Here is a 25,463-nt window from a genome sequence, read left to right on the forward strand (position 1 = left end):
GTGAATGTTTGATCTGGTCTACATTCCGTCCATCAACTGTTCTTTTTGCATTTGTTGCCCCAAGAGGGAACGGTATGCCCAGACTGGGGTCCTGTGCTCACTTTGCCACCAGATTCAAACAAGCTTGTCTAAAGAGGGGTGATACCCCGAAACCGGCCCCACAATGCTTGTTTTGGGTCCAGGGAGGACCTGGCTTGGCAGTTCAAGCTAGACTTTTCCCATAGGGAAGAGGGTCAAGACTGAATTTCTTATGGCTGGGTCTAAACTGGGATGGCATTGTGAGCAAAGAAACGGACAGATTAAACCCATATCTGTGACTGGGGATGAATGTTTGATTTGGTCTACATTCTGTCCATCAACTGTTGTTTTGCATTTTTTGTGCTGTGACATATCAAACTCCACTCCCCCAGGCATTTCTGTCAAGCCCTCAGGATGCACGATGGCCAAGACCTTCTCCTCCCAGGGAATGAGTCTTAACAAGGTACAGTGAGGGCCACCCCACTCTTCTTGGTCTCCAGCTGGTGCCTTGAGACCAGGGAACGGACCTTGTCCGTGAGGTTGTTCCACCTCTTCCTTATGTCCTCTTTTGTGTGCAGTGTGGTACCTACAGCATTCACTCTGTTGACGACCCTGTCCTGCATTTCCATTTTCCACTGAGAGGAGTATGCTGGACTTGTACTCCAAATAATTGTGGCTCTACTCTTATGATTTCATCCACCATGACTCTTCACTCATCTTTGGAAAAATGGGAATTTTTACCATGTGACTTGGTGGGGCAAAACTACATGTGACAGGGACTTACTTAACAGGGAAAGTGCAATAATGCGTGAATGGTCAAAAGTGTGAGTAGGGTGTTCAATGGGATGGTGAAAAAAGGAGTGCCTAATCTATTTAGTCTATGGAAAATCAGGTTCTCGGCTTCTGTGTCTTACAGTGAAAATGCAAAGGATTGTGGTCTGTAGATGGGTGTGTTTTATAGTGTATTTTGCTGGTGTGATCACTGTACCAATGTGTGTCAGCTGTGCTGTTTCTAAAGCCATCCAATGTGCATTTGTCTTTTACTTTGCTGACCGTGAACTGCCGTAGTCTGGGCCGCCATTTGGCTGACCATCACAAGAGGACCGCACTGCAACTCTGTGATTGTAATATTCTCGGTGGTCAGTCGGGGTGCTGACGGCACTGGAGGTCAGACCGCCTGTTTTCAGACAGCTAAGCTGCCGGCGGACTGCCTTTTTAGCTTGGTGATCGGCAGTCCTGCCTGTGTAACTCATAATATGGCAGTCTGGAAGACCACTGGTATAGCAGTCTTTTCCGTACCACCAACAGCCAGTTCAGGTGGTTTGACATTCAAAGTCATTATCAGGCCCATAGTTACCTTAGGGCACAAGTTATAGTTAATGAAATAACTTACTATAATCGCTGTATTTCTATGGTTTTGTGCAAACATTTCAAATGCACCAAACCATAGAAATTCAGCAGTTATAGTATTTCAACTATTACCCGTGCCCTAAGGTAACTATAACTCGTACCCCCACCATGCACAGTTTCTTCATAAACATTTTTACTGGGATTATTGCAGTGATAATTCCAATTATGCATAGAAGATGTCATGACTGAAGTAATATATGGGGTAATTAGCAGGTTTTTTTAGATTTGTTTGTGGGACTCGGCTGAAGCTGAGTCCCAAATTGGCTGCCGACACTTCGTGGTTGAAGTGTCGGCAGCCAATCATATCTCTGCACAAGCGCAAGAGTATTTGCGTATTTGTTGCGACCCTAGATATTCACATTTAGATTTCCTTTAATTTCTCGAAAACTACTAAATGTATTTACATTGAATAGCAAAAGGTGTACTTTCTGGACCAAGGGCTAGCTTTCTGCCAAATTTGGTGTAATTCCATCCAGAAATTCAGGCTGTGGCCATGTCTAAAATCTCTATGGGAATTAACATGGGAAATGCAATATTTTGACCCCCATTTTATTTGGCCCCTGCTTAATGGATCACGCAAACCTTCCATGTACAACACTCAAGAGGACACTGTTTTTGGAAAAGTTCATGAAGATTTGTATATATACAAATATGTACATTCATGCTTTTCGATTGAAATTCATTAAAAAAGCATGAGTGGTAAAGGCAAGCATGGTAAAAACATATGCATTTCAAAAGCTTCATGGTAAGGGTCATGTCTGGTTATGACCAAATTGTAATGGCTGTTTCCCATTATCTATAGTGCTTAGAAATGGCAGTAGTGTGGTAATAAAGTATGTCTAAAACAAGTTATAAATATAACACCACTGAAATGAAACAGCATGATATTTTGCCTGTGTTCTGGTTCGAAGAGGATCCTGCATGCAGTTCGGGCTGGAGTATTTCATTTATTTGTGGGACTCGAAAGTTTTCAGGTGATCCGTCAAGTGGGATCAGAGAAAAGGTGGAGGGTGAAAAAAGTTGTGTTTCCCATGATAATTCCCATAGGCCCTTTAGAAACGTCAGCAGCCCGAACTGTTGTATATCTCTGGCCAGGATGACTTTAAAAACATTTTGCAAATAATTTGTGAACTTTGTGAATTTTTTGTGAATACCCATGCAGAAAAAAAGTTGTAATTGGCTGACCGCAACCCGACTAGAAAGTTGTGTCCGCCATTTTATTTCAGGGGACACTGTCTCCGGCGATGAAAATCCAAACTGAAAGGGGCATGAGGGGTCACTGTGAAGGTACCCTGACCCAAGGGGTGTGATATAGGTGTGTTTTAGGAGCAAATTATGGCCCGTATTTAAACTTTTTTAGCGCCGCATTTGCGTAATTTTTTGACGCAAAAACAGCGCAAACTTGCAAAATACAAATGTATTTTGTAAGTTTGCGCCGTTTTTGCGTCAAAAAGCAACGCAAATGCGGCGCTAAAAAAGTATAAATATGGGCCTATGTGTTTAAAATCATTTTGTGTCACCATGTACAACATTTGCAAAAAATTTTGAATTTTTGCAAATTATTCGCAAATATGGAAAAATTTGAAATAAAAACCACAGTCATTCTTATACTAATACATTCACTCATACATGCACTCAGAGACTTATGCGCCCACTCAAACACCCACTAACACACACATGCACCCACTCATCCCACTCAGACTCACCCACCACTTTAAGACCCACTGACCCACTGAAACACTCACGCACCCACTCACTGATCCACTGACAGAGACAGGTCCTATGGCCAACCTACACTTCCCATGTCCAAAGAACATGCGTGGTGCAGGGTTGGGTGGTTATAAGGGCTTGACTGCAAAGCTTGGCTGCAGGCCATGCCTTGCAATCAATCCCCGCTGCACATGTCCAAAGGCCAAGCATGACGGTGGTGGAATTACATGTAGTAATTAAAATTGTTTTACATTAAAGAAACATAGAAATTCACTGAAAAAACATGTAAGTTACAGGGACATTATAGTTAAGTTCTGAATTTACTCGTACAAAACCATAGAAATTCAGCAGTTATAGTTATAGTTCTTTTAGGTAACTATAACTCGCACCTTCACCATACACAGCTAATTACTCCACATATTATATTATTGATGAGATCATGTATGGCATCTTTGCAATAAAATTATTAATAAGGAAACTGTACATGGCGAGGGCGCGTGTTATAGTTACCTTATGGAGCGAGTTAAAGTTACTTAAAATAACTCTATCACTGCTGAATTTCTATTGTTTACATTAAATCAGAACCTAATTATAACATCCCCGTACCATTATTTATATATATATATATATATACGTATATATATATATATATATATAGAGAGAGAGAGAGATATGTATTACCTACTGGCAGAGGCCAGTAGGTAGTTATAGTTAGGACCTATTTTCTAGAGAAAAGGCTGGTTTTTGCTTGCCTATATCTTTGGCGCCACTTTACAAATCTGCAAGAAATTTTTCAAAAACATTTGACAGTCATGCGAGCTGCTGTCTTGGAAATTTTGGGGTGATCCATCAAGCAGGGGTTGAGATAAAGGAGGAGTGAAATTTCCAATGTTAATTCCCATAGGAAAAATTAAACAGCGATAGTGCAAAAACCACTAGACGGAATTACATCAAATTTGGCAGAAAGGTAGCTCTTAGTCCAGAAAGGGCCATTTTTGTTATTTAGCATAAATCCATTATGTAGTTTTTGAGACATTCAAGAAAACCCAAATTTGTATTTATAGGGATGCAAAGGATTTGCGACCCCTTGCAATCTCATGCTGAGATCTGATTGGCTTATAACACTCCAACAACAGAAGTCCTGTCAGCCATCTTGGGACTCAGCTGAAACCAAGTCCCCGAAAAAATTATAAAAATACAAATTGGGCCAGGGTACGAACATCCTGACCCCATAGCTTTGGTAGTGGGGTCCCAAAGGGAGCCCCCTCCCCCGGGCTAAAAAGCATTTCTTTTTCAATGTTATGGTTGGATCCTTGGTGGATCTGCAGATCTGCCATTGGATCAAAAAAAAAAAATGCACTGTCTACCGTGCTTCTTCATCATAAACCGCCTGGGTGGGCCAAGTCGCAAAGGCATTTAGTTAGAAATGCAGGGGTCTCCTGGCACCCTCCAGCTGCCCCGGGGACTGCCGCCTCCCTGGGGCTTATAATGTACATGCGGGGGGACCGTGTGCCCCCTGCTGCCCTGGGGACCACCACCTCCCTAGGGCTGTGTAATAATACATGGGAGGCTGCCCAGCCCCCTCCTGCTGCCCCAGGAAACACCCCCATCCCGGGGCATTAAAGAAATAATATGCAGGGGGCCTGTGCCCCCCCGGGGACCACCACCCCCAAGCAAACACTTTGGGTTTTGACAGCGGGACCTGCAAACCTGGCCTGCTGTCAAAATCTAAAACTTTCATCTCTGTTCCCGGCATGTGTGCAGGGGACAGAGATTAAATGTTTCAGCAACCACAGAGCTGCTGCTTGAAGCAATGGGGATGTGGGAGAGGTCTTGAGGCTTCCCCTGCGGTCCCAGATAGCCCGTAAAGGGCTTGTTTTGAAATACAATTTAAACAAAAATATAAAAACACATATAGGTACCATGGGGGAGCCCCTGAGGGCTCCCTCATGGTCCCGGATTGCCCTTAAAGGGTGAAAAAACAAGGCTGGAGAGTAAAAAAAAAAAAAAAAATAGAGCTCAGCGCGAAGGTCAAGGACTTTCACACTGAGCACTGAGGATTCAAGTCCAGCTGGACTTGTTTCCCTTTTTCTTTAGTCACAAATGTTTAAATAAAAAATAAAAGGTGATCTCATTGTTTTAAAAATAACTTTTCATTTTTAAATTAAACAAATATGTGAGATTCTAAGGATATCATACATCAAAGCCTAAAAAAGTCTCTCTCTCTCTCTCTCTCTCTCTCTCTCTCTCTCTCTCTCTCATTCAATCTCTTTCTTCCACTCATATACCAACTGAGACACTTACGCACCCACTCACAAACCCACTCAGACACTCAAGTACCCACTCACAGACCCACCGAGACCCTCTTGCACCCACTCACAACCCCAGACACCCACAGACCCACTCAGATAGTTATGCACCCACTTACACTCTCACCCACCCACTCACAGACCCATTGACAGCCTCATTCACCCACTTACAAGCCCGCACACACACTGATGCACCCACTAAAACACTGATGCACTGCCAAAGGCTGGGCGCGGTGGTGGCTGGATTAGCGCATTGTAATGAAAATTACTACATGTTAAAAACATAGAAATTCCCTAAAAAAAACAAAGGTTACAAGGATGTTATAGTTAGGAAATAGAATTTTAAAAAACATAGAAATTCACTTAAAAAATCAAAGGTTACAGGGAGGTTACAGTTAGGCTCACATTTTAAATGTAGGAAACCATAGAAATTCACCAGGTATAGTTAAAGTTACCTCAAGTAACTATAATTCGTGCCCTCAGGTAATTAAAACTCATGCTCTCGCCATGCACTGCTAATTAACCCACAAATTACGGAACTCAAAACATCTTTGATAACATCATTGATAATATAAATATCTGCAATAAAAAATGTTATGAAAAAACTGTGCATGTCGGGGGCACGAGTTATAGTCACCTTAGGGCATGAATTATAGTTACTTGAGGTAACTCTAACTTGGGAAATTGAACCATGATACAGAAATATGGGTAAACAGAACTGCACAATATTTGGCAGAAAGCTAGACTTTTACACAGAAAGTGTGCTTTTTGTGATTTGGTACTTTTGAGAAATTAATATTCAAAATCTATAGCTATATGGGTATGGCTAAGCAATCTGAATGACAGGCAGCAAGTTGGTTTACTAATAAACTGGGCACCACTTGATGAATTTTTCCGAAACTTTCCAAATAAAAAAAGGTTCATCCACCTCTGCTCCTTCATAAAAAGTTTTGAACAGTGCTACAGGCAAAATGGATGAATGGAATTGTATCACATTTGGCTAGGTGTTTACCCAGAAAGCATGCTGATTGTTAGTTGTCATAAATCTGTTTAGTAGTTTTTGAGAAATTAAGGTTCAAAATTAATAGACATTTTGAAGGTTGGGTGTGCGAGAGTCTCATGAGAATTCCATGGTCATGCAACTTCAAATAATGGAGTGATCTGATTGGCCATGAGGGCATTTTTCCCATCTGCCATCTCGCTCCATCCCCTACTAGATGGATCACCCCAAAATGTTCCAGAATGGAGCTAAAGTGAATTGATTTTTTTAAAAACTTTTGTGAAGATTGTCAAATGGCACCAGAGTTAGTAGCAAAACAAAGAAAACCCTGTTCCTATGGACACACCACCTAACTATGACTGGCTCAGAAGTCTGAACCAGGACCATAGAAACCCTGGATGAAAAATAGGGGACTGGGGATCTATGCCTTAGATGTCCAAGTGTATAATAATACAATGCTGACATTCTTTTTCTACACTGGTAGCTGTTTTCATATATAATTACTCTGGTAAAAATAAACAGGAAATAGCCATGTGAGTAATGGAAGTTTTCACTGAGACATTCTCACCTCTGCCTACCACAATCATCACTCTTCCAATTTTATTCTCTTGGTTCTGTCTTCCAGCATTGGCCAAGTTGGCCATGCTATATTGAGGCAAACTATTTTCCCTTGGTGCCATGGGTGAGGCACACAAGTTGGTCTTTTCCTACCTCTCCAGTCACTCCTTCTCTGCCTGCTGGCAGTCCTTACTCTTGATAACTACTGGTATACTAATTGATCTACCAAACATTCCTCTCTTGAAACCCCTATTATTTACTATCTACATTATCTTCCATTGCTTTTGCTTCTATCATCTATATACAGACAAAACCCAGATCACCTTCACTTTCTCTTCCCACATACCATGCTCACAGACAAAAACATTCTAACTACTAGCTATGAAACACCATATAGCATTACAATCATTAATGATGGAGTCTCCCAAAACAGAACATACTTTGTTTCCTGTCTCAAATACCTCACTACTCTTGTATCCACTCTCTGCCATTCTACCCCATTAACCTCAGCCACATCCAGACATCTACACATATTTTAACACAACCATGCAATGGATAATGTGAAGTGGGATGGATCTATTATGAAAAAACTACAACGTTTTAAGAACTCCGCAGCCAGGCTACTATTACATGTAAAGCCACAAACCCACATCTCCCCTGCATTGAGAGGACTACACTGGTTGCCTGTTGCCAGAAGATGCACCTTCAAGCTGCTTTGTATCACCCACAGAGCTATACATGGAACAGGACCGCTTTTTATCAGAAACAAAATAACCAAATGCATTCAACCAAGAAACCTCCGCTCAAGATTGGCACCCTGCCTTAGAACACCACCATACAAGAAAAAACTATAGGTGGTACATCCTTCTCCGTTCAAGCAGCCAAACTATGGAATTCAGTACCCCCAACTATAAGAGCCACAGATAACTATCTTGGCTTCAGAAAACCATTCAAGAGTTGGCTCTTTCCTTCGTAACCACCATATTCAAACAGTTATGGACTGCATATGCCTATGCTGATAAATATTTTTTATCTGATTATGTGTATATTCTAGTTATATAAAGTTCTTTAGAAAATATGTATCGCTACTATGTCATAACAATAAACTACACACATACTCTTTAAACCTGTTTAACTAATGTATATTTATTCATGGTTTAAATATGTATATGTATGTACATATATGTGTGCATATGTGTGTGTATTCATGTGTGTGTGTGTATGTATGTGTGTGTGTGTGTGTGTATATATATATATATATATATATATATATATGTGTGTGTTATTCTATGCTTAACATGTTCATAGGTCATTGCATAGCTCCTAGATAAGTTGTTATATTAGACACTTATGAATCCCTGCTCTCATTTTATATCACACTTTGTCTACCCAACACCATATGTCATGTCTCTATCAATCTATCCTCCATTCCCACTCTGACTCATCCCAAACCCATTCTACTACTTTCATCTCCTAAATGACCCTGCCTAAGCTCTTCCCTCCTCTTCTGCATCTAACTCACCCAAACCTCACTTTACTACCATAATCCCCCAAACAACCCTACTAAATTCTCCCTCATTTATCTCATCTTTAACTCATCCAAAACCCCTCCTGCTACTATGATCTCCCTAAGCCTTTCCGCAGACTCTTCCCTCCTCCATCCCCCCCTTTACTCATCCCAAGCCTAAATCCTATTACCATAAACTCCCAATTGACACTTCTGGATTCTTCCCTCCTCCATCCCTCCATTACTCCAGTCAATCCAACTAACAAACTCACATATCTGCTGCTCAAATTAACTCATAATAATACTAAAACTGTACTCATATTTCCCTATACTAATCCACCACTAATTCCTTTTGGGTTTTGGAGTAGCGTGCTACTCGCCGAAAAGCACTTTGACGCCTCGTCAGGGATAGTAAGCGCTATATAAATACTATTACAATACAATACAATAAGGAGAACATGTGGAGATAACATCTTTTTGTTATTCGCATCATTCACCCTTTACGTCTTTGGGACATGTGGTATTATTTGTACTGAACTAATGAATACACCAGTAAATAGTCTGTGTGTAATGGAATTGGGTTGGGTGAAAATATACCATTAATTTACATGAGTAAGAATCATAAGAGATACATTTTTTGTATTTGGCAGCCAGTATGGCATGCTAAAATATAACATCCTCATATTATGTGTCAGAAATTGTGTTGTTAATTTGGGTAGGGACCCTTTCCACCCTAGTAATCACAGTCTTGTTAGATTGAAATGCAATTCTGAGTGAATCTCTGCCCAAACCCTGGTAACTATGGTACAACAAGCAGCAGGCAATATCCAGAGAATTGTGTGTTACATTCAAGTAGTAACAACAACTTCAAAGTAAAAAAAACAACACAATAAAAGTCCCATACTAATTTAGTAAAAAAGAGAACAAGAATAATAGCAGAAAGACACTGAGATCATTAACATAGGTTAAGGGGAACCAGAGATTGTATTTTTGTTAAATCATAGAAAATGTTAGCACAAATGAAAAACAGCAGTTTTAGATGGACCAATGTGCAGTTTCAGGCTGACAGCAATAAAGCGCAGGTTAGACACACCAAGCAGGTTGTCACGGTCAAAGATTTCATCTTTAGACTTTCTGCCTGCTTTAGAGTTTGGCAGTCAGATATTTCAACACAAACATGACTGATATCCTGACCACTTTTTCACAAGTGCATTAGGATATTATAATTGTAATTGTAATTGCATTGATATAGCTCTTACTTCCCCTGGTGTGGCACTGAAACTCTTTATAGTGAGAAGCATTCTATTTTGGAAACCAAGGTTAGTGGTTAATCCAGTGGTTAAATGTTGGTATTGCAATCTGTCATGCTCTCAAGAAAAATCATTGCATGCATTTACCCCATTACTTTGCGATAGATCATATTAATACCAGCTAGGCATGATCGCTATTGGGGGCTGTGTGGTTTCAGGTGAATGACTGATGAGATAGCTAAGCTGGTGGAGATTAGGTAATGTTAGGTTGCAGGGATAGGGTTCTAAAGCAGGCGTGTTTGTGATCTATGAAATGAGGTGTCAGCCTTTTGCAGAGTTATAATATGAGAGATGAAGGCATACAGGCATGAGACGGAAAGGAGGCTATGCTCATAGAAAGCATGCAGAGGATGGAGGTTCAGAAGAGGGTCACTCTGCAGAAAGAAAGTCGAGGAATCAAACTGAAAGGAATTAAGTGGAAGTAAGCCAAGTTCAGGTTTTTATGCAGGGTTTTAGGAATCTAGTGCGGGATGGCTTTCTGTGATTGCGAGCAATAGAGGACGTAAACTGCAGAAAGCAATTTGAGAATACAAGCTGTAAATGGAAAAAAATATTAATGATACTGCTCCGTATCCAGGGCAGACAGCTTAAAGCAGGTGAGTTTGAGTGTACAAATAACTTAAACATTAAGGGCCAGATTTTCGAGAAAGTGGCGCAGTGCAGCACAGCAGGTCACTTTGCTGCGCTGCACTGCATCACTTGAAAAGGTCAGGAATGTACCATATTCAAGGACTTTAGTGCATTCTTGTCCTTCTGTCCTGTGCTGGTACAAAATGGTCTGCTTAGCACCAACACAGTCACCCTTCCACAATGGTACAAGGGTGTCTGCATGGCATGCAGGATTGTCTTTGTGCAGGAAGAGGCATTTCCTGCACAAAAACAATCCTGGGAGTCCTTTTTACTCTTTCCATGTGTCCAGAATGCAGCACACATAGAAAGAGGAAAAAACAAGGATACATTATTGTTTTTCTCCTCATTGCACCGGAGGTGCATCCCCAGGTTTGCATGGCCTTCTAAATATGTGGATGCATCAAAATCCATGGGTGTTGCCTGGGAACACCAACTGCAATGTCCATGGAATGCCTCCCTGAGGCAGAGTAAAACAATGCAGCAATTTGCGCACCTTGCCTGACTCCATATCTATGAGGCTACTCAAAGCTATGCAAAGTGGCTTTGTGTGGCCTCATAGATACAGTTGAAATATTTGCACTGCCCCAACATCACTAAAAGTAACACAATGGTGGCGCAAGCCTCTCATAAATGTGCCCTTAAGAGTCTAGCTTACTGTGTGCCTACCCTAGGACAACCTTTTTAGCAACCCTTTTAGCATAGTCTAGGGTATGCCAACCTTGCTATGGGGTCTGTACGTTGCACAAGAGGTGGGGGTGTTTAAAGTTTTTTTTTTTTTTTTACTCACTCAGTAAAATTAGTTATTTGACATTGGCTTAGAACATATCATCAAATGAGCACACATATATTACACTTGTTTTGTTATATATTCCCATCCTAGGTTATTTCTACACCACCCCAGAGTAAATGGTGATATGAAAGGTACTTACAGCTAACATCCCAAGTGTACGTTGTGAATGTGTTTGTATCTGGTGGCCAGTGTATGAATGAGTAAAAAGATTGATCTAAGAATAAAAGAGTGAAAGGTAGGGAGGGTGAATGAGTGGATGGATGGATGGGTTTTGATGGATGATGAGAGAAAGGATGGATGGATGGTAGAATGAGTAGAAGGATGGATGGATGAATGGAAGGGTAAATAGATGGATAAGGGGGTGGATGGATGGATGGAGTGAGAGTACGGATGAATGAGTGAAAGGATGGATGAGTGAAAGGCTGTATGTAAAGAGGGATGAGTAAAACAATGGATGGATGAGTGAAAGACATGGTAGATGGATGTCTGGATGAAAGGAAGGATGAATGGATGAGTGAAAGGGTTAAATGATGGATGGATGGATGAATAGATAGCTAGAAAGATGAGTGAGTGAGAGGATGGTTGGCTGAGTGAAAGGGTAAATGGAGGGATGTATGAAGGGATGGATGGACAAAGAGTGGATGGATGGGTGTAAAGATGGATGGCTGAGTAGATAGATGCATGAGCCAAAGTGAGGGTGACAGATGGAGTGACAGGATGGATAGATGGAGTGAAAGAGTGAATTGATGAGTGAAAGGAAGGATGGATGATCGAATGGAGGGATGAATGGATAGATGAAAGGGGGATGGATGATTCAGTGGATGGATTGGTTTGATGGATAGGTGTCCCTGGACTAGTGGTGGCTCTCATTTATGGGCTCCACAGCTACACTACACCCTTCTTGTTTTGTGGTCCATTTTCTTGTATCAAGAGTAAATAATTGTTTACTCTTGATATAATAAAAATAAAATGCAGACCCGCTTTGGGTCCAGCGACAAACTAAGGCAGCTAATTGTGCTGTTTGATTGCTGACACAGGTGCATGAAGGTGCCTAAGTCAGCCATGAGAGATACTGTTCAGAGCTGGTGAAATCCCAGCATTGTGAACATGAGTGTGACTATCTGTGTGAGTTAATGTGAGAGAAAGTCAGTGAAAGAATGACTCACAGTGAGTGAGAATGAGTGACAGTAAGGGCCAGTATGTGTAAGAATGAATGTGAGTGAGTCAGGGAGAATGGCAGTGAGTGTAACTGAGTGTTACTGAGTCACAATAAGACTAATTCAGAATGAGTGGGACTGAGTGATACAGGGTGGGCCAGAGTAGAATCAATCAATCATGAATCACTGCATTTGTAAAGCGCGCTACATACCCGCGAGGGTCTCAAGGCGCTGGGGAGCGGGGTGCTACTGGCCGAAGAGCCAGGTCTTGAGGAGTCTTCTGAAGGCCAGCAGGTCCTGGGTCTGTCGTAGGATGGTGGGGAGAGTGTTCCAGGTCTTGGCGGCGAGGTAGGAGAAGGATCTGCCGCCGCCGGTGGTTTTTCAGATGCGGGGGACTGTGGCGAAGGCGAGGTTGGCTGAGCGGAGGCTTCGGGTGGGGGTGTGGAAGCTGAGTCGGTTGTTGAGGTAGGTGGGTCCGGTGTTGTGCAGTGCTTTGTGTGCGTGGATCAGGAGCTTGAAGGTGATACTTTTGTTGACTGGGAGCCAGTGCAGGCCTCTCAGGTGGAGTGTGATGTGGCTGCGGCGGGGGACATCGAGGATGAGTCGGGCCGAGGCGTTCTGGATGCGTTGGAGTCGTCTCAGTAGCTTCTTTGTAGTTCCTGAGTAGAGGGCGTTCCCGTAGTCGAGTCTGTTGGTGATGAGGGCCTGGGTAACGGTTTTTCTCGTGTCGAGGGAGATCCATTTGAAGATCCTGTGGAGCATACGGAGGATGTTGAATCAGGACACGGAGATGGCGTTGACTTGCCTGGTCATGGAGAGAATGGAGTCGAGGATGACCCCCAGGTTGCGTTCGTGGTCCGTGGGTTCCGGGGCTGTGCCTAGTGACGTGGGCCACCAAGAGTCGTCCCAGGCTGATGGGGTGGGTCCGAGAATGAGGACCTCCGTCTTGTCTGAGTTCAGCTTCAGTCTGCTGTCCTTCATCCAGTCGGCTACAGCCTTCATTCCTCGGTGGAGGTTAGCTTTGGCGGTGTGGGGATCTTCGGTGAGGGATATGATCAGCTGGGTGTCGTCGGCGTAGGGGATGATGTTGAGGTTGTGTTGTCGTGCGGCGAGGGGGGCCATGTAGATATTGAACAGTGTCAGGCTGAGGGAGGATCCCTGTGGGACGCCGCAGATGATTTTGGTGGTTTTGGAGCGGAAGGGTGGGAGGCGGACGCTCTGGATTCTGCCGGAGAGGAAGGATGTGGTCCAGGCCAGGGCCTTCTCTTGGATACTGGCGTCATGGAGGCGTGCTGATAGGGTGCGGTGGCAGACCGTGTCAAAGTCTGCTGATAGGTCCAGGAGGATGAGGGCGGCTGTTTCTCCTTTGTCCATCAGGGTCCGGATGTCGTCAGTGGCAGCGATGAGGGCGGTCTCGGTGCTGTGGGTACTGCGAAAACCGGATTGGGAAGGGTCAAGGATGTTGTTAACTTCGAGGTAGTGGGTCAGCTGTTTGTTGACAATCTTCTTGGTCACTTTTGCCGGGAAGGGGAGCAGGGAGATGGGCCGGAAGTTCTTGAGGTCCTTGGGGTCCGCCTTGGGCTTCTTCAGAAGGGCGTTGATCTCGGCGTGCTTCCAGCTTTCTGGGAAGGGTGCTGTCTCGAAGGAACAGTTGATTGTTTTCCGGAGGTGGGGCGCGATGGTTGCGCTGGCTTTGTTGAAGACGTGGTGAGGGCAGGGGTCCGATGGGGATCCGGAGTGGATGGAGTTCATGGTTTTGATGGTGTCTTCGTCGCTGACGCTGGACCAGACGGTCAGGCGACTGGTGCGAGTGGTAGTCGCAGGGGTGGTGGACTCGGTGGTGGGTGCAGGGGGTCGGCGTTGAAGCTGTCGTGGATGCCGGTGATCTTGCGGTGGAAGAAGGTGGCCAGGGAGTCGCACAGGTCTTCAGATGACGGGATGTCGTTGGTGTTGGAGCTGAGGTTGGAGAGTTCTTTCACGATGCTGAAGACCTCTTTGGTGTTGTGTGCGTTGTTGTCTAGGCGGTCCTTGAAGGCGGTCTTCTTGGCGGTCCTGATGAGTTGGTGGGGTCTGCGGGTGGCGCTCTTGAGGGCTGTGTGGTTGTCTGGTGTTCGGTCGTGGAGCTATTTCTTCTCCAGCTTCCGACAGGTGTGCTTGGAGATCCGGAGGTCCTCGGTGAACCAGGCGGCTTTCTTGTTGGTGTGGTTGGTTGTAGAGGTCTTGAGAGGGGCGAGGGTGTTGGCGCAGTTGTTGATCCACTGTGTGAGGTTGGTCGCGGCGGTGTCTGGGTTGGTGGGGTCGGTGGGTGGTCTCAGGGCGAGGGCGGTAGTCAGTTGGTCCTCTGTGACTTTGCCCCAGCAGCGGCGTGGTAGCTGTTGGGTGCGGTGGTGTGTGGTGGGTTTTCTGAAGGTGAAGTGGACGCATCTGTGGTCAGTCCAGTGTGGTTCGGTGGTGTGGTTGAAGGAGACGTGGGGGCTTGCGGAGAAGATGGGGTCGAGCGTGTGTCCAGCGGCGTGAGTAGGTGTTGTTACGAGCTGTTTGAGTCCGAGGTTGGCGATCAGGGCGGTGGAGTTGGTGTCGTTGTTGTTCTCGAGGTGGAAGTTCAGTTGGTGCGGTCTCTGCGGGAGATCTTGTAGCCCTGTGGGATGGCTATGGCAATGTCTGGTGCTGAGGTGGCGTTCAGCCAGGTCTCCGTCAGGAAGGCGACATCGGGGGCGGTGGAGTCTAGGAGGTCCCAGAGTTCGATGGCGTGCTTGCAAGCGGAGCGGGTGTTGAGGAGGATGCAGCGGAGGTGGTTGGGTTCTCTGGCTGGTGGTGTGGAGGGTTGGATGCTGGTGAATCTGCAGTTCCGGCAGGTGAAAGGCCCATGGGTGCGTTTCGGGGTGGCCCGGTAGCAGGGGTGGTCTCGTCTGGTGTTGAGTGCGTGGAGGGTGCTTGCGTCGTAGTGCAGTCTGGCGTTGCGGGGGGTGCGGGTTCCAGGGGTTCTGGTGCCGGGTGCGGTCCAGGCACGGACGGGCGCAGACGGTCTTGCCTTAGGCACGCCTTTGGCGCGCCAGCAGCACGCCCACTGCGCGCGCCCGCTTCACGGCCTCCATATGAGGGCAGATGGAGGGAGGAGCAGCTGGGAGGTGGCAGCGGGGCGGCCAATGGGAGTGAAGGGGGCGGGGCAGCAGGGGCTCAGCGGCGAGGGAAAAACCCGGGGAAAACCCGGGGAAAAAACAGCGGGAAAAGACGGCGGGAGAGGGACAACAGGCTGTGAGGATGGGGTGGAGTTGGGTTGAACACTGGGAGCTCTGCCTCCATGGGCAAGTTAGAGTTATTAGTGTGCATTGCTTCATATGGTAAAGAAACCGTGCGAAGTAAAAGGAACTCACAGGGATAAAAACTAAATATAGATATAATGCACTTGTAATAACAAAGGTGGGATACTTCAAGAGTACACCCAAAAGTACATTTTAATTAATGTATCTTTCCCCTTAAATTGTCAAAAATTTGATTTTGAATAATTAGTAGGAAATGACTTTGAAGCAATTTCTAGCAATTCCTTGATTGGTGACAGGAAATTACGATTATAATCCCATCTAGACCTGTTCAGGGAAAAGTGTAGGACGGCCTGTACAGTGAAGAAGGGTTTCAGATTTATGTGAGAGCACATTAACCCCAATATACAAGATGCTCTATTTTTTTATATTTGCCCCATTCACTGTAAACATACAAGGTACTATTTAGGAGCGGCATGCAAATAGAAAAATAGGGTTTTCCTACTTGGCAAATGCACTTCTCTGTGCAATATGTCACTGAAGAGCATTTAAGCGGCAGTCCAGCCGAAGCACAGTGATGCTCCTACAGGCTTACATTTTTGCTATAAATATGACTGATATCAATACAGATTGCAGCCCACATATTACACATTACCCTCCATGCCACATATTACAAGTTACCTTCCACTTTCACTGGTCTTATAGAGTCAACACAAAGTAGAGTAATCTGGAAAAAGTTGCATCTAATGTGGAAAATTTGACAACTTTCAAAACCTGTGCTATTCATTTTATCCAGATACATTGTTAAGGAAGAAGAAATTATTAAGTATAAGGGCGGAACTAGTGGTGCCATGCTAGGCCACCTCTGTCTCCTAAGCAGTGAGACTCAGTTTGGAACATAGGGCCTCATGTACTACAACATGATGCACCAGTATGCTTGAGCTGCCCTGCGCCCCCCTAAGAACACCATGGTAGCCATATATTTACAATACAGCTAACCATGGTGCTTGTTAGCACAGCTGCATCAGAATTTCTGATGCAGTTGTGGCGCTTTGCTGGACTAAAGTCAACAAGTTTGACACTAGTCCAGCAAATCACAAGGAGGCCCACAAAATAAAGCACAGCGTCACTTTAACACCTGCCCTGAGCAGGTGTTAAAAAATGAAGCTAGAATGATGCAGTGAATTCTTGTAGATTGCGCCATTCTGTAAATGCGGCACCGGTGGGGGACTGTTCTGTGCCGCAGTAGCGTAAAAATAAAATAAAAAATGCAGCAGTGCAAGCGGCTTGTAAATGAGCCCCACAATGTGAAGTGTTTTGTTTTCTCACATGCTAAATCTGCCAATGCCTTTCTGAGGAATTTGATTCCAAAGCCTCAGTGAGAGCTCCTATTATGTTTTGCATCTTGCCTCCTGGTTTTCGGTAACTGTGGGGATCATAGGTAAGAATAATAAAAATTCAGGAGACCTCCTGTGAGAGAGATTAGGTGAGCTGGAGAGAACATTTCAAATGTCAGCATATGTATGTGATGGATTTGTCTTCCTCGTTTCTCTTGTCTCCCCGCAAGTGACCTTTTGGCCCTGAGACACCTTTATGGATTTAACAATGCAGGAAGATTGTGGACAATTCATTTGATTGTTTATCCAGTCATGGTGGGTTTCTCTGTGAGTCAATTTTTGCGCCTACTTTAAGAAACAATTTTAAATTATAGGTCATTCAGGGCACGGCCCTTCCTTACATCACAAACCGGATTTTGTCATACCTGATCACGTTCACAAAACTCTGTTTTCATCCTTTGGCCATACCAAAACGCCCTAGGTCCCTCAAATTTCAGATCCTTCAATCTAAACAGTCCCCTTGTTTGGTATATTTATCCTAACCAGCAATAAACCTGTCCGTTTCAGATAGCGTTTAAATACCTCCTCATGCTACCAAATTGCAGAAAGAACATGCTCAGAATTCGTTACCCGGGTGAACTATGAACCCAGAAATCTTTAGAATAGCAGATATTTGCTAACAAAAAGGATACATTAAAATCAATAGAATGATACCCACAATGACCCTGGAGCTGAAGAATAATGTATAAAATCGTTACACTTATTCTAAATTAACCTGCAATTTAATGGAAAACAAACTCAAATATATGTCTGAAAGCAAATTCATCTTATATTAACATTCTCTACAAGTAACCAGCAGACCAATTCCCATGGGTTCACCGAGTTCATAGAATAGAAGAATTCCGGATCTTTAGTCACGTTAACTCTGCTTTAAACAAAAAAACAAGGACACATCTAAAATTATATACACAACTTTTCTCAACTATGGATTACCTGCGTTGTAGAAACCCTAGCAAAATCGCACACTTTTACTATCTCTCTACAGACAGTTCCAGCTGTCTGTCTGGAGGTAGCATTTTACAGAGCCCATTCATTGTATAAAGCCAATCCTTCCTCCAGATTTAATGGCTTTCATGTCGGTCCCAGTTACCTTTCGCCTATTTTCTTACTTAGCTTCCGTTCTTTGTTTTCCTTCCCACAGGAGCTCTTTGGTTTTGCCGGCGGTAGATTCGTCATTTTTCCTACTCTAACACCATGGGCATAGGAAGTGTAGGGGACGCGGGGATGTATCCCACCCCAGATTTTGGAGTGAGGGGACACGGGGAACGAGGGTGTGGGGACAAGTGAATTTCCCCTCTCACTTCAATGATTTACAGGGCCATTAGTGCAAAGTGCAACTTATAAAGGCCTTGCACTTGAACTGCTGACCTGCCCCCAGGTATCAGTGACCGATCTGATGGTTACAGAATGAAGATGTCGCAGGAGAACACCTAGGCCCTCTGCCATTTTGATTGTCCTATTTACAGCTGTCCCCGTTCAGCACCTGTGAGAACAAAGGGAGAGAGGAGGAGAAAACAGTGTTCACTGATTGCTGCCATCCTCAGCCCTATGCCCACCTGCCGCCTTGAAGGCCAGCCCTGCAGGACAATGAGGAAGAAGTAAAGAGGGAGCGGAGTCCCACTCAGCAAGAAGACCGCAGGCTAGAGAGGAGACACTTTCTGAAAAGCAGTATATATATTTGCCGAGCATCACACCATTTGTTGAAACAGGGAAGGCGAAATTGAGGCCAGATTTTACTTTTTTACAATGCACAATTAAGCTAATATTTACGCTTAATGTTTCTTATCGACTTAACGAATGAATAGTTAACAACGTGGGTAACAGGGAGAAGTCACTTTTAATTTTGGTCAGCTTTGCTTAGCGTTATTATCTTTGTTGTTATCATTAGCATATTTTATTATCTTTTCTGTTTTTAACATCAAGAGCTCTTTTAGTGTAAATGCTCCCAGTTCTGACTGATGTGGAGTTGAGCTGCCCAAGACCCACAGAGGAGTAGAAGTGTTATTAGAACTACCATTTCAGAGCACAGTTTACAATTGTTGTACCTGATAGCTTTTGATTTCTCCAGTGCAGTTTCAGTTTTCATGCGGCGAGGGGCATGATTGGTGCGGGGCACAAAGGGTTTGTTCTTCCTTTTTCCCCTCCTACCTTTATTTGCTTGGTGCATAAAGATGCAAGGTTAATCAATGTGTTTTTTTCACTTTTTGTCTAATTACTTTGTGAATGTAAATAACAATAAAATATATTTTCAAACTGTAACAGCATGCCTTCCTGTCTCCCTATTTCAAGTCCAAACTATAGGATTCTGTACATTTATAGGAGCCTGCAGTTCATAAACAACGGGCGATTTGTATAGGATCAATAGAAAAGTCCCCAAGGCTGCCTCTGTCCCCCCCAGAAATGTATTTTCTCCTACACCCCTGCTGAACACAACATTGGAAACAGGCCACATTTAAACATCCAGTTCCCAGCAGGTGGCCACTAGAAAAATTGCAAAAGAAATGTGGAAGATACAATATTGATTTTGCCAGACATTGAAGACCACTTTAAACAAGCATTGGCAATATTGATCGGTCTTGCTTGTTTGTAAAGGTAAACAAAATCATTTGTCACTACCAATGCTTCCAGAGTGATTCCTTAAGCTCTGGCTATCGTTGGCCTGTGAACGTGCCCTTAATCATTGTGCAATACGAAGAGGAGCAGCAAAACAAACTTTGACTAATAAATCCACCTAAATTTACTCAAAAGTACAACAATAGTAGTTCCAGCCACAATAATATTGCTTGGTTTTGCAATTCGAGGTTATTCCAATCCTGTGTGAATTATTTTGTTGTATAATTACACCAATAAAAGGATACAGTACTTCCCAATGGAATAAACACTTGTGTAGAGGAGGAGAGAAAACCTTACCAAAAATAAACCAAACACTTTCAAAGCTACCAAAACCGGCAAGATTTTCAGAATGCTTACATCACCACCCAGTTTATTTAAGTTTGTGCTTTTTGTCAACAGATCTGCCATGAAAACGTATGTCATTCCTTCTAATTCCTGCACACGTCGGCCTGGGGAAGCTTCTCCACAGTGGTGGAGGAGTGTCACCTCCTGGCTGAGCCAGCAGATGAAAAATGGTGAAAAGTAAAACAATAGCTTGCTATTGTTTTATTTTTCATCATTTTTCATCTGCTGGCTCAGCCAGCAGAGTGTACAGGCTGGGCCACCGGAGGTGGTGGGGGGAGTGCACTAAGTGTGTATTTGTATTTGGCCGGATGTCTGAGGCTGGACAAACACACATGTGCACCTAGGTTTCTCAAGACAGCCAGGCTGGAGAAAAAGTACAGACCCTAGGCTTCTGTCTGAGCAGCAGTCCGAGCCACTCAGACCAATCCTTACACTGCTTTCCTGCTATGCTTAGAATGTAAACAGCACCAGAATTGCTGGGGAGCCTGTGCTGGTGTCCCAGCGAATGCTCAGACACCACAAGAAGAGCCCCATCGGCACCCCCCTGACATATGCGCCTGCTGCCACTGATGTTGGCCACGATCGTAACAATTGCAAAATTCTTTACTCCAGACTCCAGTTGAAGATCAGTGCCAGGTTCATAATTATGATACTTGGCAAACATTTGCCATTTTTCCTTTTACAGAGATAAACCAGCTAGCAACTGCAGCAACGTACACTTTCAGCTGCAGAAATCATGCTACATTATCCCTTAAGTATGTCCTCCCCTGTAGAAACAGCTGCACAAGCATCTGAGGCCCCTCAGTAATAGCAAAATGCGCTGGGGGTGCAGAAATTACACTCACATGCTCATTGCATCCATCCCCCCCCAACATCCCCCGCCCACAGAGGGGCACTTTATGTAATACAAGCCCACATCTGCACAATTCTGTTTTACCACCTGTGCATTCACATGGTAGCTGGGCCTTATTTATCAATCTTGGCCAACAGTATCTTTTGCTCACTATTTGGATTGCAGTGTACTTCCTCTAATGTGAGGACTGTCCGGAGGTCTCCTTCTCTTCACTGCTGCATGGCACTGTGTAGGAAAGTACCATCTTGCCTGGCATGTTACCCCCATATTTCACTGTATATATGTTGTTTTAGTCTCTGTGTCACTGGGACCCTGCCAGGCAGGGCCCCAGTGCTCATAAGTGTGTGCCCTGTATGTGATCTCTGTGTGATGCCTAACTGTCTCACTGAGGCTCTGCTAACCAGAACCTCAGTGGTTATGCTCTCTCTGCTTTCCAAATTTGTCACTAACAGGCTAGTGGCTAAATTTACCAAGTCACATTGGCATACTGGTACACCCATATAATTCCCTAGTATATGGTACCCAGGGTATTGGGGTTCCAGGAGATCCCTATGGGCTGCAGCATTTCTTTTGCCACCCATAGGGAGCTCTGACAATTCTTACACAGACCTGCCAGTGCAGCCTGAGTGAAATAACGTCCACGTTATTTCACAGCCATTTACCACTGCACTTAAGTAACTTAAAAGTCACGTATATGTCTAACCTTCACCTAGTGAAGGTTGGGTGCAAAGTTACTTAGTGTGTGGGCACCCTGGCACTAGCCAAGGTGCCCCCACATCGTTCAGGGCCAATTCCTCGGACTTTGTGAGTGCGGGGACACCATTACACGTCTGCACTGTACATAGGTCACTACCTATGTACAGCTTCACAATGGTAACTCCGAACATGGCCATGTAACATGTCTAAGATCATGGAATTGTCACCCCAATGTCATTCTGGCATTGGGGGGACAATTCCATGATCCCCCGGTCTCTAGCACAGAACCCGGGTACTGCCAAACTGCCTTTCCGGGGTCTCCACTGCAGCTGCTGCTGCTGCCAACCACTCAGACAGGTTTCTGCCCTCCTGGGGTCCAGGCAGCCCTGGCCCAGGAAGGCAGAACAAAGGATTTCCTCTGAGAGAGGGTGTAACACCCTCTCCCTTTGGAAATAGGTGGGAAGGCTGGGGAGGAGTAGCCTCCCCCAGCCTCTGGAAATGCTTTGATGGGCACAGATGGTGCCCATCTCTGCATAAGCCAGTCTACACCGGTTTAGGGATCCCCCAGCCCTGCTCTGGTGCGAAACTGGACAAAGGAAAGGGGAGTGACCACTCCCCTAACCTGCACCTCCCAGGGGAGGTGCCCAGAGCTCCTCCAGTGTGTCCCAGACCTCTGCCATCTTGGAAACAGAGGTGTCTGTGGCACACTGGACTGCTCTGAGTGGCCAGTGTCAGCAGGTGACTTCAGAGGCTCCTTGTGATAGGCTCTTACCTCTCTTGGCAGCCAATCCTCCTTCCTAGGTAGCCAAACCTCCTTTTCTGGCTATTTAGGGTCTCTGCTTTGGGGATCTCACCAGATAACGAATGCAAGAGCTCACCAGAGTTCCTCTGCATCTCCCTCTTCAGCTTCTGCCAAAGGATCGACCGCTGACTTCTCAGGACGCCTGCAAAACCGCAACAAAGTAGCAAGACGACTATTAGCAACCTTGTATCGCTTCATCCTGCCAGCTTTCTCGACTGTTTCCAGGTGGTGCATGCTCTGGGGGTAGCCTGCCTCCTCTCTGCACCAGGAGCTCTGAAGAAATCTCACGTGGGTCGACGGAATCTTCCCCCTGCAACCGCAGGCACCAAAAGACTGCATCACTGGTCCTCTGGGTCCCCTCTCAGCACGACGAGCGTGGTCCCTGGAACTCAGCAACTCTGTCCAAGTGACTCCCACAGTCCAGTGACTCTTCAGTCCAAGTTTGGTGGAGGTAAGTCCTTGCCTTCCTACGCTAGACTGCATTGCTGGGTACAGCGTGATTTGCAGCTGCTCCGGCTCCTGTGCACTCTTCCAGGATTTCCTTCTTGAACATCCAAGCTTGGGTCCCCAACACTCTAACATGCAGTGCACAACCTTCTGAGTTGTCCTCCGGCGTCGTGGGACTCCCTTTTGTGACTTCGCATTAACTCTGGTTCACTATTCTTCCAAGTGCCTGTTCAGGTACTTCTGCAGGTGCTGCCTGCTTTTGTGAGGGCTACCTGACTTGCTGGGCGCCCCCTCTGTCTCCTCCTCCAAGTGGCGACATCCTGGTCCCTCCTGGGCTACAGCAGCACCCAAAAACCTCTACTGCAACCCTGGCAGCTAGCAAGGCTTGTTTGCAGTCTTTCTGCGAGGGAACACCTCTGCAAGCTTCATCGCAACGTGGGACATCCATCCTCTAAAGGAGAAGTTCCTAGTCCTCTTCTTTCTTGCAGAACTCCAAGCTTCTTCCATCCAGTGGCAGCTTCCTTGCACCCTCAGCTGGCATTTCCTGGGCTCCTGCCCACTTTCGACACTGTCCCGACTATTGGACTTGGTCCCCTTGTCTTACAGGTACTCAGGTCCGGAAATCCACTGTTGTTGCATTGCTGGTGTTTGTTCTTCCTGCAGAATCCCCCTATCTTTCTGGGGGTAGTAGGTGCACTTTACACCTACCTTTCAGGGTCTTGGGGTGGGCTATTTTTCTAACCCTCACTGTTTTCTTACAGTCTCAGTGACCCTCTACAAGCTCACATAGGTTTGGGGTCCATTTGTGGTTCGCATTCCACTTTTGGAGTATATGGTTTGTGTTGCCCCTATACCTATGTGCTCGTATTGCAATCTACTGTAATTCTACACTGCTTGCATTACTTTTCTTGCTATTACCTGCATAATTGTGGTTTGTGTACATATATCTTGAGTATATATAATTTATCCTCATACTGAGGGTACTCATTGAGATACTTTTGGCATCTTGTCATGAAAATAAAGTACCTTTATTTTTAGTACTTCTGTGTATTGTGTTTTCTTATGATATTGTGCATATGACACCAGTGGTATAGTAGGAGCTTTACATGTCTCCTAGTTCAGCCTAAGCTGCTTTGCCATAGCTACCTTCTATCAGCCTAAGCTGCTAGAAACACCTCTTCTACACTAATAAGGGATAACTGGACCTGGCACAAGGTGTAAGTACCTCTGGTACCCACTACAAGCCAGGCCAGCCTCCTACACACTGCCAGCATGATCCCACACTTTTTTCTGATTCGCCTTAAACTCTTTGTGCAACTCGTTGTGTATCAGGCTGGAAATTCAAAGCCCCTGCCATACTCAGAAGTCATATTTTCAGGTATGTTTTATTCCCTTTTTCGCTCAGCAGTATGACGTGGAATCCATAGGACAGTTTCTGTTGCACCATCATCATCACCTGCGGTGCCTCTATTTCCCATTCACTGATGGGTTTCGTCAATGCCCAAAAGTCGACGTTGTCAGCCCAGGCATTCTCATTATTGAGCTCACAGGACATGTCCCTTTAACACCTCTTACAAACCGACTCCCTGGTTACCTAATGGAGCTAATGTATTTCTGTTTTACTTTCAATTTCCATTCTAGAAGATATTTTTTAGTACCATCTCAGTTTTTGTTCCTTCATCGCAGTTTGAGGTGCAATGATACTTTACAGTGCTGCACATTTCCCAAACTTGAATATCCAAGTGAATCTATAGGTGAGGCTCAGGGTTTTCTCTTCCAGGGTCGTTTTGTTAGGAAAGTGATAAAAAAACATGACCACTTGTATAACAGCAAAATACATTTTCACTACACATGTAAAATAGTAGATGGTACAGAGTATGGCAGATTGCCAGCATAACTTGTGAAACAGATCATGTCAGATCAGAAACCACCAAACAAGGGTTGTTCAGTGGGCACTAATCTATATAGAAGAACACAGATTTCTCACTAACAGCCTGGATACAACTGCCAACCAGTGAAGACATCTTGATGAAAGCGTGCCGATGTTACATTTATATCTCGATGCACACATCTGTTTTGACCAGAATGAACTTCCTGTATTTTACCTGAATGTCATAGAAAAGACTCATGGATTCATTTAGACATGGGCTAAAATGGGATATCTGTCAATAGTTGGCAAAAGTCGCACCTGGCCTCCTATTTGTTCCCTCAACTAAATAAGAGGTCAAGGATTTCAGTTGTTGAAGAGTTAGAGGGGCTGCATGCCACACTAGACCCGACATTGCTCAGTTCACCACCATTTTCGATTCTACTGGGACTACCATGCCAACCATGGAGGTCCTGGACACAAAAAGCCCACAGATGTCCCTCAAATTGCGTGAGAAAAATCTCAGCTTGTCAGAAGTATTATTTTTTTCTGAAGATCAGTTGCCCAATATGTGGCGTTGCCTTAGGATAAAACATAAGAGATGACAGTTCAGACCTACTGTTGTGTTATTTTTCCCCAAAGAGCAAACTTTACATTGGGCGAGCAAGCCAGGCTGGGTGTTTGGGGTGCTGCCTGCATTGCACTAGCCACGCGGTTGTATGCCAACATTTAAATGAGGGCATAAGCGAAAATATTCTGAGACATCATATGTACTGAGGAGGTT

Source organism: Pleurodeles waltl, chromosome 4_2 (genome assembly GCF_031143425.1).
Source record: "Pleurodeles waltl isolate 20211129_DDA chromosome 4_2, aPleWal1.hap1.20221129, whole genome shotgun sequence".
Taxonomy (NCBI): Eukaryota; Metazoa; Chordata; class Amphibia; order Caudata; family Salamandridae; genus Pleurodeles; species Pleurodeles waltl.